Source organism: Delphinapterus leucas, chromosome 20 (assembly GCF_059928025.1).
Source record: "Delphinapterus leucas isolate spDelLeu-1000000601 "Yukka" chromosome 20, BTC_Dleu_Yukka2, whole genome shotgun sequence".
NCBI classification, from domain to species: Eukaryota; Metazoa; Chordata; class Mammalia; order Artiodactyla; family Monodontidae; genus Delphinapterus; species Delphinapterus leucas.
This window is the reverse complement of record NC_143148.1, coordinates 11,446,211-11,461,434: the sequence shown is the minus strand read 5'-3', so window position 1 is coordinate 11,461,434 and position 15,224 is coordinate 11,446,211. Positions and strand designations below refer to the sequence as shown.

Genomic DNA, 15,224 nt, shown 5'->3' with positions numbered 1-15,224 from the left:
GTGACTATGTGACCCTACATAGCAAAAGGGATTTTGCAGGTGTGATTAAATTAAGGATCTTGAGATGGAAAGATTATCCTGGATTATCAGGAAAGGTCCAGTGTGACTATGTAGGTCCTTATAAGAGGGAGGCAGGAGGATCAGAGTCAGAGAAGGAGATGTGACAACAGAAGCAGAAATCAGAGTGACGTGGCCAGGAGCCAAGGAAGACAGGCAGCCTCTGGAAACTGGAAAAGGCAAGGAGTGGATTCTCTTCTAGAGCCTCTTTAAGGAAGACGGCCTTTGATTTTAGCCCAGTAAGACCTATTTAAGATTTCTGACCTCCAGAACTGTAAGTAAGCCTGTGTTATTTTATGCCACTAAGTTTGTGGTCATTTGTTACAAGCAGCAATTGGAAACTGATACACTCAATTCAAGCAATGTCTGGGCAACTTGGTGCTGTGTGCAAGTTGTACGTCTGAATTTTCTTTATTCAAACAGGAAATACAATCTCATGGTTCAAATATTGAATTCTCAAAATTCAGTAAGTATATCCAAGTACCATGGAAAATTGTTTCTTAGTATTTAGCTAAACATATGCATACCCTTTAACCCTGCACTTCCGGCCCAGCCTAGGTACTCAACAGGAGTGCATAGGTATGTCCACCAAAGGACCTCTACAAGAATGTTCCTAGCAGCAATATTTGTAGTTGCCAAAACGTGGAAGCAATCCAAATGCCTGTAAACGGTAGAATGGATAAATAAAGACTCAGCATTTCACACCCAGCCACCTTGGGCCCTGAATCTTTCCCCTTCACAGTGGGAAGGAGTGAGTATCAATGTGCCTGGTAGAGTATGATGCATTATGAATAGTTAAAGTATCAACAGTCAGTATTCATGGAGGGCTTCCGACCACAGCAGGGTTTGAAGCACTTTACATGGGTCCACTCACCTCTTCCTCACAACACTGTGAGGTCAGTGCTTTTACTAGCCCCATTTTACAGATGAGGAAACTGAGGCACAGGAAAGTCTAAGTAAGATGCTAAAGCATGCTTACTAGTGCAGAGCGAGAATTTGAACCCCAGCAGTCTGGCTCCACTGTGAGAGACATAGAAACCCAGGAGTAGGGTATAGCCTGGGGGTGCCAAACTTGCCCCTAGGCAGCTGGGAAATGTGGGACCCTCAGGACTCAAGCTGCAAGAGGCCAGCTGCCTCAAGGCCCTGTCTGGAAGCACCTTCTAATCATTGGGCTGTCCCAACAAATGGGCAGCCTTCCCAGGAGGTTGATGGGCACAGGCTGAGGGTGACAGAGTGTGGGGCTGATAAAGTACTTCCAGCTCCACGCTGGGTAATAGGACATTTGTTCCTGGTGCGATGGTCAGTGCTGAAGAAGCCCTTAGGGATGCAGTGATAAGAGTGGGGAGAGCTGGGAGCATCTTCAGCGTTGCAAAGGCCCAACACTTAGACCAGGTTCTTTGCTCTGGGCCTGAATAGTATCTCTGAGTGGCTGGGACATACCTGTGTCTCTCAGTGCTCTGAGATCAAGAACCAAAAAATCTGAGTTCTGGGCTTCCCTGGTGGCACAGTGGTTAAGAATCCGCCTGCCAATGCAGGAGACACAGGTTCGAGCCCTGGTCCAGGAAGATCCCACGTGCCGCAGAGCAACTAAGCTCATGCGCCACAACTACTGAGCCTGTGCTCTAGAGCCTGCGAGCCACAACTACTGAGCCCGCGTGCCACAACTACTGAAGCCTGCAGCCTAGAGCCTGTGCTCCACAACAAGAGAAGCCACCGCAGTGAGATGCCTGCGCACTGCAACAAAGAGTAGACCCCACTTGCCACAACTAGAGAAAGCCTGAGGGCAGCAACATAGACCCATCGCAGCCAAAAATAAATACATTTTAAAAAAGAAAAAAAAATTGAGTTCTGATTGGTAAAACACAGGGAAATTAATTAACACTCCAAATGCACCATGAGGGACCAAATGTGGAAGACTGAGTTTGGGTTTGCCAGGTGAGCTGTAAAAGGATCACTGTTATTACGGACTTGAGCTTCTCAAAGCCTATGAGCCCTGAGGATATGAAGGTTACTCCAGACCAGGAACCAGGAAAAACACACACCCACAGTTACTGTAAGAATGACAGCTGCAGAGAGACCAGTCCCGCCATTCTACATCCTGTGGTGCTGGAGAGATGGGAGTGTTACGGGAACCACTGACTGAAACTGCTCATCCTGGCCAGGCACCACAGTAACCATTTGCATGAGTTTCTTAAACAGGAGGTCCTGGTAAGGAATGCGGAACTAACTCACTACCACCAACCGGAAGAATTCAGGACAGGCCAAAAGGAGAGAGGAGACTCCAGTCCATATGTCCTACCAGCCTCCCGGAGTCCTCGCTTGAATCCATCTTGGTTGAGTGATGCGAGCTCCACCAGGAAGGACTTATAGTCAGAGTGATTGGCCAGAGAGAACCCGGAGACTAATCCCATCACCATAAAACACGGGACTATAAGCCACGTGGCAGAGCAGCTCTCCTGGGTTCCCTTACCCTGCTGCTCTCCACCCGGGCGCCCCTTCCCAGTAAAGTCTCTTGCTTTGTCAGCACATGTGTCTCCTTGGACAGTTCATTTCCGAGTGCTAGCCAAGAGCCCTGGAAGGGGTCCCCCCTCCTGCAACAGGAGTATGTCTGAATCCCTGCCTCATGCCCCTGTACCAGGACAGCTGTCTCTAATATGCTGGTGACAGCGTAGCCAGCCTCGCTTTTTGTATCCAGGGAAGTTCTAGAATCATCTGGGTCCAATCATTTTTACAAGCAGTAGAAGTTCTGGGAAACTGGCTTGTGGAAACCACTAAATCTTCCTGGCTTGTCAAATGGAAATAATCATAGTCTGGCTATATAGAGCTGTTGTGATGATTAAGTGGCTTTTGCACGGCATGCAGCATGGAAGGTGGGTTTGCAAAGCCCAAAGCTTACACAAGAACTAGGAGGAAAGATTTTGAAATGACTCAAAAGATCTTAGGATGCATGAAACCCCCATCTGCACCATTATTTACAAACCAAGGCTTCACTGAGCCAAAGACAAAAATTCAGAAAAACATAGCCAATGTATGATTGATTGATAGATAAATAGATCTAAATTAATCTATTTAGATGAAAAACCTCAAATCAGATAATGCCATGACTATGATCAAATAAAGCACTCACTCCTCAACCAGATAACGTGGATGCCTTCCAAGCTTCCAGCCAGCTTCCTCTAGACAGCCACACCCAAACAAGAAATGCAGACACAATAGCTTCTTCCCCCATCCACTCTCTACTACTTTGTTCCCTTCCCCCCACACAAACCCTGTCCACCCTGACCCTGAGTGTTTCCTTCAAAGAAGCATGAAAAGGGAGCTCCCTCGGATCCTCTGTTAAATGGCCTCTGACCTCTCCTGCTGGGGAGCAGAGCCCAAGATCTTTCAGCTGATGGGAACTATGGTAGATTGTACTTTTGGCCCCAGTTCCTCACCCCTTCCTGTATCCATGCTCTTCACCATGTAACTTTGTAGTTATATGACTCTGGGTTGGCTGTGTGACTTGCTTTCACCAGCAGAATGAGTTGGAAATGACAGAGTGCCAATCTCCAGCCTACGACTTAATTGAGGGGCCTGGTACATTTTTACCTGTACTTTTGCTTCCATGAGAACAAGCCTGGGCTAGCCTCTTGGAAAGGACAGACATGTGGAGCAAAACCAACTCTCCCAGCCACCCCAGCCAAGACCAGGCTAGATCAGCCAACACCAGATCCCCGGACATGTGGGTAAGCACAGCTGAGCCCAGGAAAACCATCCAGCCAAGCCCAGCCTAAAACTGCCCACCGCAAACTTCGTGAGCTAAATAAATGCTACTGAGAGTCGGGGTGGTTTGTTACACAGCATTATTATAGCAAAAGCTAAATGATATGGGAAACCTGCAGGCCCCTGGTCCAATCTTTAAGCTGGGCTGCTTGGATCTGAATCCCATCTCTGCCGTTTGTCAACTGAGTGACTTAACCTCCCTGTGCCTTTGATTCCTCATCTGTAAAATGGGACAGATTGTTTTACCTCGACAGATTGTTTCCATCACTCAGGGTCCTGATGTTTATTGAGCTCCTACTGCTCTGGGTGAGGAGGAAAGGTCGGTGAGACAAAGTTCCCGCCCTCATGGAGCTGACATTCATGTGGGGCAGTTGCATAAAAAACAGATACATGTACAATAGGATGTCAGAAGAGAGAACTGCTACGAAGAGGGGTAAAGCAGAGTAGAGGGCTGGAGGGCTGGGGGTGTGGAAGAAGAAATGCTGTTTCTCATAAGGTGGTCACGCTCCAGCCGACATGAGAATGAAGGAGAGGAAGCCGTCCAAAGATGGAGAGAGAGCTTTCCCAGCAGAGGGGATAGCCGGTGCAAAGGGCTGGGGCTGGACATGAGCTTGGTGTGTAGGAAGAATGGGAAGCAGGCTGGAGTGAAAAAGGCAGGAAGCAGGAGGCAGGAGGTTATATGAGTGGCAGGAGATAATGTGTGAGAGCGGGCCAGGGACGGGATCATGAGAGTAAGGACTTTGCATTTTACTGTCATGACAATTAAATGAGTTAATATGTGGACAGAGCTCTGGACAGCGCCTGGGTCATGACGAGTGTTCAGCAGGTGACAGCTTTCACTCTACCGCTGGAGTTTTCACCCACAAAATGCAGTGTCTCCCGGTTCCGGAGTCCCTAAGAGGAAAATCCCCATGGCATGGTTGCCCCTGCTGCAACTAAGAAGAAAGAGACTCACCAGGGAAATCTCTTTCATCTTTATTTATGAAATCCCCAGAATACAGGAAATAACCATAAAAATAAAATGAATTAGTTTTAAAACTGATAATAATCTAAAGACCGAAGACTTCCAAATTTATTCCCTTCTATCTCCAAGCTCATCTACAGCCTCACACACCTTGACCTCATTCCCAGCAGCTTATTCCCACACTGACCTTACCCTAGCAAATGCCTTTAATTTTACTCATTCCTTCTATTAGGGGCTTTCCATGACTCTAGACTCTGAGGGTACAAGAGTGGGAAAAACAAACTCAGACCCTGCCCCAGAACATTCCTTAATACACAGTAGGTGCTCAATAAATGCTTTTAGAATTAACAAAATGGTCTCTCTCTCTCTCTCTCCCTCTCTTTTTTCTTTAAGTCCAAACTGGCAGAATAAAAAGTTGACCACCCTATGTCTGACCTCTAATTTTATCTTTGAAATTTGCTGGTTCGCAAGCTCCAAAGTGAGTTATAGGACAAAGTCCCAAAGCCAAGGTACTTTCCCAAATGAGTCCTGACCTATTTCCCCAGCCTCATTGCTGGGCTTTCCCGGACACAATGCTGCACCCTCTTCCCAGAACAAGGCGGATTCTCTCAGGCCTTTGCTACTTGTCCTTTAAAGCCCTGCTCCAACGTCACCTCCTCCAAGAAGACATCCTGGAACCCAGGCAGAGTCCATTTGTCTGGGTCTCCGGTGCAGGATTTAGTTGAATGTTGTCGACACATTAGCCAAATAGAAGTTCTCTGCAGAGACAGGGTAGATGCTAACTCAGCTGACAGTGCTCCTCCCAGCCACCAGAGGGCGCTTTCGAAACACCAACCTGACTTCTTGGCTTAAAACTCCCACAGTGGCTCCCAGTTAGTTACTCTTAGCAGTTCAGATTCCTGCTGGTTCAAATCGTGGGTCAGCCACTTCCTCGTTCTGAAACGCTGAGCTAGAGACCACCTCTCCAGACCTCTGTTTCTCCATAGGGTCATCAGGTGGATTAAATACATTGTTTCCCGTAAGGTAGAGAGCTAGTGGGAAGCAGCCGCATAGCACAGGGAGATCAGCTCGGTGCTTTGTGACCGCCTGGAGGGGTGGGATAGGGAGGGTGGGAGGGAGGGAGACGCAAGAGGGAAGAGATATGGGAACATATGTATATGTATAACTGATTCACTTTGTTATAAAGCAGAAACTAACACACCATTGTAAAGCAATTATACCCCAATAAAGATGTTAAAAAAATACATTGTTTCCTATAAAGCTCTTGGAAGAATGTCTCTTAGGATGTTCTCAGCACAGTTAGCTGCTGCCTCACTCAGAGTCTAAGCAGGAAACAGCAAATCCGAACTGATCGACTGGGGAGAGTTTAATAAAATGATTATTTACTATTAGCCACAAAAAAAATGAAATATTGCCATTTGCAGCAAAATGAATGGGCCTAGAGAATATACTAAGTGAAGACAGAGAAAGAAAATATTACATGATATCACTTATATGTGGAATCTAAAAAAATAATACAAATGAATCTATCTACAAAACAGAAACAGAGTCACAGACATAGAAAACAAACTTATGGTTACCAAAGGGGAAAGGGAGGGGGAAGAGGGATAAATTAGGAATATGGGATTAACAGATACAGACTACTATGTATAAAGCAGATAAGCAATAGGGATTTAGGGTATAGCACAGGGAACTATATTCAATATACTGTAATAACCTATAATGGAAAAGAATCTAAAATACACATACACACACAAACACACACACACACAAAACTGAATCACTTTGCTGTACACCTGAAACTACACAATATTCTGAATCAACTATACTTCAATTAAAAAAAATAAAAGACTATTTCCAAAGATGGAGCAGTGAGCAGGGAAACCACAAGGGTGGTGCAGCACTTCAGGTCTAGAAAGATAGGAGCTTTGATTACCCCCAGGCCTGAAAGAACCCAGATGTGTGTGGAGTGGACCTCCAGACAGGAGCTGTGGCCTTGGGTGGAAAGACACAGTCAGCTGTGTCAGGGAGGGAGGTGGGGAAATAAACATCCCTCCTTCCAATCTCTTGTCAGTGTCCCCACTGGCCAACCCACAGGAAACTGGAGGTCAAGAAAGCCCATGGTAGTCCATAGTGATCAGCCTCCCAAGGTTGGATCCTATTCCCAAGAGTATGACAGGGAAAGGTGGAGAGCGGACCTGAAAGAGCAAACAAAAAATATCCAGTATATCGTCATCATCATCAAGAGTAGTGATCTTACTATTAAACTCCTCATCATGGTCTAAGAGGGCCTTCAAGGTCTAGCCCCCATCTTTCCACTGCATTACTCCTATCTCCCCTACTCCTTTCTGAAACCTAGAAATGGACCCAGAAGGGGTGCAAGGAAACCCTCTAAATGATGGTAAGTTTCTGATTCACGATAGGAATCTGGCTGGCACAGAGCTACACCTGCGATAGCGTTGAGAGGGAAGTGGTGACATCGACTTTGAAATGCATCAGAAAAATCAGGGGGAGTGATGGATAGACAGAGAGATGGAAAGACGGGTGGACGTGTGATAAAGCAAACAGCAGAGTAAAATGGGAATGGTCAAATCTAGGTGATGGGTACACGAGCGTTCACTGTGAAATTAGTTAAGCTTTTCTCTATGTTTGAAAATTTTCATTAAAAAGGTTTGGGAAAGTGTAAAAATAAAAGTTGATGATGGTGGCCTCAGCAAAGAAATCTGGGTTGAATTGGTTACAGGAGCCAAGAAAATAAGAATTTCTCTGGGACTTTCCACAGAAACCACAGCCACTTTCCTGCAGCATTCAGGAACGAATTATTATGACAACTGTCAAGTCTTGGATCAGAAGGAAGTTCCCCCCCTCCCCCATAGAAAAATGAAGGGAAGAGAGAGGAAGAGACAGCATCCCACTTCTCAGAAGTCCTCTGATGGGGACTTCCCTGGTGGCGCAGTGTTAAGGATCCACCTGCCAATGTAGGGGACACGGGTTCAAGCCCTGGTCCGGGAAGATCCCACATGCCGCAGAGCAACTAAGCCCGTGAGCCACAACTACTGAGCCTGCGCTCTACAGCCCGCGACCCACAACTACTGAAGCCTGTGCACCCAGAGCCCGTGCTCCGCAACGAGAGAAGCCACCGCAATGAGAAGCCCGTGTACCACAATGAAGAGTATAGCCCCTGCTCGCCGCAACTAGAGAAAGCCCACGTGCAGCAGCAAAGACCCAACGCAGCCAAAAATAAAATAAATTAATTAAATTAAAAAAAAAAAAGAACAGCAGGAAGCAGGCAAGAGAAGAGAAAGCCTGGACTCAAGCAGTAGAAACAGAAGACATGAACAGATTTGAGAGATATTCAAGAGTCACACAGAATTCTGTATGTGCTGGCGATCTCCCCAAATTTCTTATTCTAAAAAACCAATCAACCTAGCACAGGGAACTCTGCTCAGTATTCTGTAATAATCTAATTAGGAATAGACTTTGAGAAAGAATAGATGGGGCTTCCCTGGTGGCGCAGTGGTTAAGAACCCGCCTGCCAATGCAGAGGACACGGGTTTGAGCCCTGGTCCGGGAAGATCCCACATGCTGTGGAGCAACTAAGCCCGTGCGCCACAACTACTGAGCCTGCGCTCTAGAGCCTGCGAGCCACAACTACTGAAGCCTGCGTGCCTAGAGCCCGTGCTCCGCAACAAAAGAAGCCACTGCAATGAGAAGCCTGCGCACCACCCCCCCCCCCCGCTCACTGCCACTAGAGAAAGCCCGCGCGCAGCAACGAAGACTCAACGCAGCCATAAATTAATTAATTAATTTTAAAAAATAGATGTATATGTATAAATGAATCACTTTGTTGTACTCCTGAAACTAACACGACACTGTTAATCAACTGTACTCCAATATAAACTAAAAAGTTTAAAGAAACATAAAAGTAAAAAATAAGAAAAACCAACCAACCAGGACTTCCCCGGCGGTCCAGTGGTTAAGAGACCACGCTTCCAATGCAGGGGTTGCTGGTTCAATCCCTGGTCAGGGAACTAGGATCCCACATGCTGTGCGGCCGAAACAAACAAACAAACAAAACGAAATGAAAACAACAACCAACCAACAAAACACAATCAAAATAACAATCAAGCAAAATGAGGAGATGTTGGTGAAAGGGGACAAACTTCTAGTTATAAGATGAACAAGTTCTGGGGATTTAACAACATATGGTATGGTGACTATAGTTAATACTATGTATTGTTTACTTGAAAATCGCTAAGAGAGTAGATCTTAAATGTTCTCACCACCCACACACCCACACGGTAACTACAGGAGGTGATGGATGTGTTAATTAGCTTGATCGTGGCAATCATTTCACAATGCATATGTATGTCAAATCATCATTTTGTGCACCTTAAATGTATACAACTTTATTTGTCAATTATACCTCCATAAAGCTGTGGAGAAAAGCAATCAGTAGCTGTGGGGACAAAAAATGAGCTCTGAGGGCTGCTTGGAGTAGCAGCTGTGAGGCTGCCCGAAGTTTTTCTAAACCAGTGTCATCCAACAGAAATATAATGCAAGCCTCACATGTAATTCTACATTTTCTAGTAACCACATTAAAAAAAGGCAAAAGAAACGGGGGAGATTAATCATGCTTTAATCCAACACATCCAAAAATTATCATTTTAGAATGCGATCAACATAAAAATTAGTTTACATTCTTTTATTTTTCATACTAAGTCTTCAAAATGCAGTGTGTATTTTACATTGCTAGCACACTTCTGTTGAGACCAGCCACATTTCAAGGGCTCAATTGCCACGTGGGGGGCTAGTGGCTACCCTAGTGGACAGAGCAGATCTAGTCACATTAGCTAATTAGGATGTCTTCACAACAGCCCTATGAAGTAGGAACTGTTTCCATTTTATGGATGAGGAAACTGAGGCACAAAGAGATGAAGGGACTTGCCCAAAGTCACAGACTGGTGGAGGAGCAGGATTTTGGACCAGGCGATGGAGCTCCTGCCATGTAGAACCAAGATGGGCTCCTACACAGGTCACTTATTAGGCTGGGTGAGTGACAGCCCACAGGAGCCCACTCCCCACTCACCAGAGGTCTCCGTAGGGAGAGAACGATCATGGTTCTTGAGACTCCTGAAGGGGAGACCCACAGGGGGACCCAAGCACGGGGGTGTGGTTGGGAATGCAGAGGCCTGGGAAAGGACTGGATTATCTTGCCTCTTACCCGCCAGAGATTGCCAAGGAGTTAGGAAAATCCCCTTGTGCATCTCACTGCAGACCGGTGGCTGCAAATGCTACTGACTCTTTTTTTTTTTTTTTTTAAGTGTAACTGATTTACAATATTGTGTTAGTTTCAGGTGTACAGCAAAGTGATTCAGTTATACATATATATATGTATATATCTATATTTTTTCAATACTTTCCCATTATGGTTTACTACAAGATATTGAATATAGTTCCCTGTGCTATACAGTAAATCCTTGTTGTTTATCTATTTTATGTATAGTAGGGTGCCTCTGTTAATCCCATACTCCCAATTTATCCCTTCCCCCCCGCTTCCCCTTTGGTAACCATCAGTTTGTTTTCCATGTCTGTGAGTCTGTTTCTGTCTCATAAATCAGTTCATTTGTGTCATAGTTTAGATTCCACATATAAGTGAAATCATATAATATTTGTCTCTCTCTGTCTGACTTACTTCACTTCGTGTAATAATTTCTAGGTCCATCCATGTTCCTGAAAATGGCATATTTCAGTCCTTTTTACGGCTGAGTTAATAGTTCACTGTGTATGTATACCACATCTTCTTTACCCATTCATCTGTTAATGGGCACTTAAGTTGCTTCCATGTCTTGGCATTACTGGAAATAATGTAGCTGTGAACATTGGGGTGCCTGTGTCTCTTTATCGTCAGATAAAGTAGAAAGTTGGAGTGAGTTCTCTGTGAAGACCCAGACCGGGGGGAGGTAGGGCCTCTCATTAACGGCCCATCTGCTGTGCCAGCTCCAGAATAAGAACTCCAGTCTCCCTTGTCATGACCCTCCCTTTACAAACGAGGAAACTGAGGCTCAGAGAAGACACATGGCTTGTCCAAGATCCCACAGGAAGGATATAAAGGATGCATCAGGAGGGATGGGAAAATCTCCTCCCCCCCCATCCCGTGGCCACCCGATTCCCTTTCCAGAAGCAAGAATATAGTGATTTCCTGAGATATTTTAGGCATATACAAGCATTCACACATGGATCATGTTTTTTACACCATGGTAGCACACAGTTCTGCATCTTACTTTAATTTTTCACTTAAGATTCTCTTCAGGCTCTCTCCAGATTAATACATAGAGCTGTACCTCGTTTTTTTTTAATGCCCTTAGAGCATCACACTGTCTGAATGTACTATCATTAACTTAACCAGACCCCTTTTAATAAACACTTAGGTGATTCCTAGTTTTATTGCCATTACAAAAACTACTGTAATTAATATCACTTGGGCAGACCTCATGCTGGCCATATGATCCATGCCTGTAAGATAAATTCCTAAGAGGAAAACTGCCAAGTCAAAAGTGATGTGCATTTGTCATTTTGAAAAATATTTCCGCACTGCCCTCCAAATTCCTCCCTTTGTCACTGGTTGACTTCCCGTTTCTCAAAAGGGCTTTTTGCTCTCTCTCTATATTGTGCGAATGTTTTACAGCGGGGAGGTATTTGTGTATTACTTATGTAATTAAAATTAAATAAGCCCTTCATTTAAAACACAAACCTGGGAAGAAGAGAAACCAGCAAGGCCAGTTCGGGCAGAGCCTCCCCTGTGACAGGTCCCCTGTCACACCTTCCTTGTCCCCAAGGAGCCCTGCCTCATGTTGAAATCCATTTCTCAAGCACAAACCAGGGACCTCAAAGATCAAACCTTGGAAAAAATACAGGAATGCGATTACGTCATTTCCCTCTCTGTTGCTTTTTATGCAACTACATTCTCCTGCTCTTCATCGTCTTTCTCCTCCTTTTCCTTCATTGTGACCTCTGTTATGGTGAGCATTACACTGAAAACATTTTTAAGCTATGTCCATTTCAATAAAAGAACACTTAACTCATGCAGAATCTGGCATTTCTAACAAGGAACAGAAAAGAAAAGGAAAGAATAGCTAGGAGCTTCAAAGTAGAAACTGGAAGAGCAAAACAGTAATCTATTCTATTTTAAACACATCAATCTCTTCCTCTCCTTTCCCTTCCTGAGCACAAGCAAGTAGGTGTCTGGAAGAGGGGTTGGAGTAGGGGCCACACAGGACCCAGAATAGGGTGTCAGGACCCAAATGTGGTGAGCAGGGCCTCCACCTCAGGGGCCAGGGGTGCAGGCAGTGGCAGCCATAAGAGATTGGTTACTTTCAGGGGGATCGAATAAATAAGTAAATATATTAAGGGCACTGGGAGCCAGATTTCTCACTGCTGGAGAAATGAGCTATAATTATGTAAAGGGAGAAAACAAGAATAAGCCCTGTAGTGCTGGGTTGGAACTGGAGTTATCAGTGTAAACTCAGGACTTTCACTATAGAGAGACAGATGTAGAAATAAACACGGATGGAATATTACTCAGCCATAAAAAAGAATGAAATAATGCCATTGGCAGCAACATGGATGGACCTAGAGATTATCATACCGAGTGAAGCAAGTCAGACAGAGAAAAACAAATATCATATGGTATCACTTACACGTGGAATGTAAAAAAATGATACAAATGAAGTTATTTACCAAACAGAGATAGACTCACAGAGACAACAAACCTGTGGTTACCAAAGGGGAAGTGGTGGGGGGGAAGAGGGATAAATTAGAAGTTTGGGATTAAAATATACACACTACTATATATGGAGTAGATAACCAATAAGGACCTACTGTATAGCACAGGGAACTATAGTCAATATCTTGTAATAACCTATAATGGAAAAGAATTTATAAAAGAATGTATATATACGTACATGAATCACTTTGCTGTACACATTAAACTAATACAACATTGTATCAACTGTGTTTCAATAAAAATTAAAAAAAAAAAAAAAAAAAGAGCCTAGGGGACTTCCCTGGTGGTCCAGTGGTTAAGACTCTGCGCTTCCAATGCAGGGGCCACAGGTTCGATCCCTGGTGGGGGAACTAAGATCCCACATGCTGCACAGCATGGCCAAAAGATTTTTTAAAAAAAGAAAAGAAAAGCCTAGGCTTCTCATCAAAAGGCTGGCAAATAAACCCATATCTGTATGTTTTAAGTTAAAATTTTTAAAAAAGGAATATAGATGTAAATCTATATCTACACATATACACACGTACATTCCCTACCTCTGCCCACTCTGAGAGAGCCTGGGTACAGTAAGAGCCAATTAGCAATGGCCACATGTAACTCCCAACTCTTGGTTTCTACATGTCATTCTCCAGCAAAATAGCCCAGGGCTTCCCAGAGTAAAGGCTAATTCCAGGACTGGGACAGGGAAAGTACTAGGCGAGCCTGGCACATCTTATTGTGCCACGAAGCAAAAAAAAAAGTTTAAAGAATGATGGGATATAAAAAACATAACTAATAAGGACCTACTGTACAGCACAGGGAACTCCACAAGTTTAAAGAATGATGGGATATATAAAAAAACACAGCTAATAAGGACCTACTGTACAGCACAGGGAACTCCACACAATACTGTATAATTGCCTATATGGGAAAAGACTCTAAAAAAGAGTGGATATATGTATAGGTATAACTGATTCACTTTGCTGCACACCTGAAACTAACACAACGGTGTAAATCAACTATACTCCAATAAAATTTTTTTTTAAAAATCAGTTAACTTCTCCTAAAACAAACAAACAAAAAAAAGGAATGATGGGGACAGGCGAAAATGACACAGGAGCCAGCTGGAAAGAGCTCCCACAGGTCAAACTGGAAACAACTGGAACATCAAAATGAACAATGACTGTAATAGATTACAATCCCTTGACGCTATGAGTCCATCCCGACATGACTAAATAAATGAATAAATCAAAAGTCTGACAAGGAACAGGGTATTTACATGACCCCAAAAGACCTCCCCAGAAAACACATTAATCACAAAGGGGAAAAGAGGAACTTTACAGCGGAGGAGCCTGAAAGACACCACCGTTAATGAGAATATCCTGATGGGATGTAAGAGCCTAACACCACTTTTGTGACGCTCCTGCCAAAGATGCACGACCAGAATCTGATCATGAGAAGATATCAAATCCATGGACATCCTACCCCAGAACTGGGCTGTAATGTTCACAAGAGTCACGAAGGTCAAGGAAAGAATGAAGAATTTTTCCAGACTAAAGGAAGCAAAAGAGACATGACAACAAAATGGAATGCGAGAGTCTAGATTGGAACCTTTGTTGTGAAAGCCGTTATTGGAACAACTGGTGACACTTGAATGGAGCGTGAGGATTAGATGGTAGTAATTTTTTAATGCTAATACTTTTTATTTTTGAGGTTGTACTTTGGTTATGTAGGAGACAGTCCTGTTTGTAGGAAACACACTAAACACCCATAGGTGACGGGGCATAATATTGGCAACTCATTATTACATGGCTTAGGAAAAATAATTTCTTTGTACAGTACTTGCAACTTTTCTGTAACTCTGAGATATTTCCAGAGAAAGAAGTGTCATGAAACAAAACATATCCTTGCTTAAAAAGATAATAGCAGGTAAATCAACTATACTTCAATAAAATAAATTTTTTTAAAAGATAATAGCGGATGGACCTAAAGATTATCATACTAAGTAAGTCAGACAGAGAAAGACAAATATATGATATCACTTATATGTGTTACCTAAAAAATAATACAAATGAACTTCTTTACAAAACAGAAATAGACTCACATGGACTTCCCTGGTGGCGCAGTGGTTAAGAATCCGCCTGCCAATGCAGGGGACACGGGTTCAAGTCCTGGTCCGGGAAGATCCTACATGCCGTGGAGTAACTAAGCGTGTCCGCCACAACTACTGAGCCTGCGCTCTAGAGCCCGTGAGCCACAACCACTGAACCCGCGTGCCACAACTACTGAAGCCCGCGCACCTAGAGCCCGTGTTCCGCAACAGGAGAGGCCACGACAACGAGAAGTCCGCTCACTGCAACGAAGAGTAGCCCCCGCTCGCCACAACTAGAGAAAGCCTGCACGCAACAACGAAGACCCAACGCAGCCAAAAATAAATAAAATAAACAAATTTTTTTAAAAAAGAATGTATGCATGTGTATAATTGAGTCACTTTGCTGTAGAGACTAGCACAACATTGTAAATCAAGTATACTTCAATAAAAAAATTTTTAAAAAAGAATGTATACCTGAAACGTTTTGCAAATCAACTTCAATTTTTTAAAAAGGTAATATCAAATATGGTTTTATAAATTGTTAACATAACACAGGAAAATATATTCCAAGAGACACAGTAAAGAAA

The 15,224-nt window shown here is 43.8% G+C and overlaps 1 long non-coding RNA gene across 1 annotated transcript in view; it reads right to left on the bottom strand.

Moving 5' to 3' along the window:
* LOC149744592 (uncharacterized) overlaps window positions 1-5,541 on the bottom strand; it is a 54,486-nt gene extending 48,945 nt beyond the window's left edge. Inside the window, exon 1 of the long non-coding RNA XR_016390925.1 lies at window positions 5,437-5,541. This is a non-coding gene — a long non-coding RNA (uncharacterized LOC149744592). The remainder of the gene's footprint in view (window positions 1-5,436) is intronic.
* Between the last annotated feature and the right edge of the window lie 9,683 nt (window positions 5,542-15,224).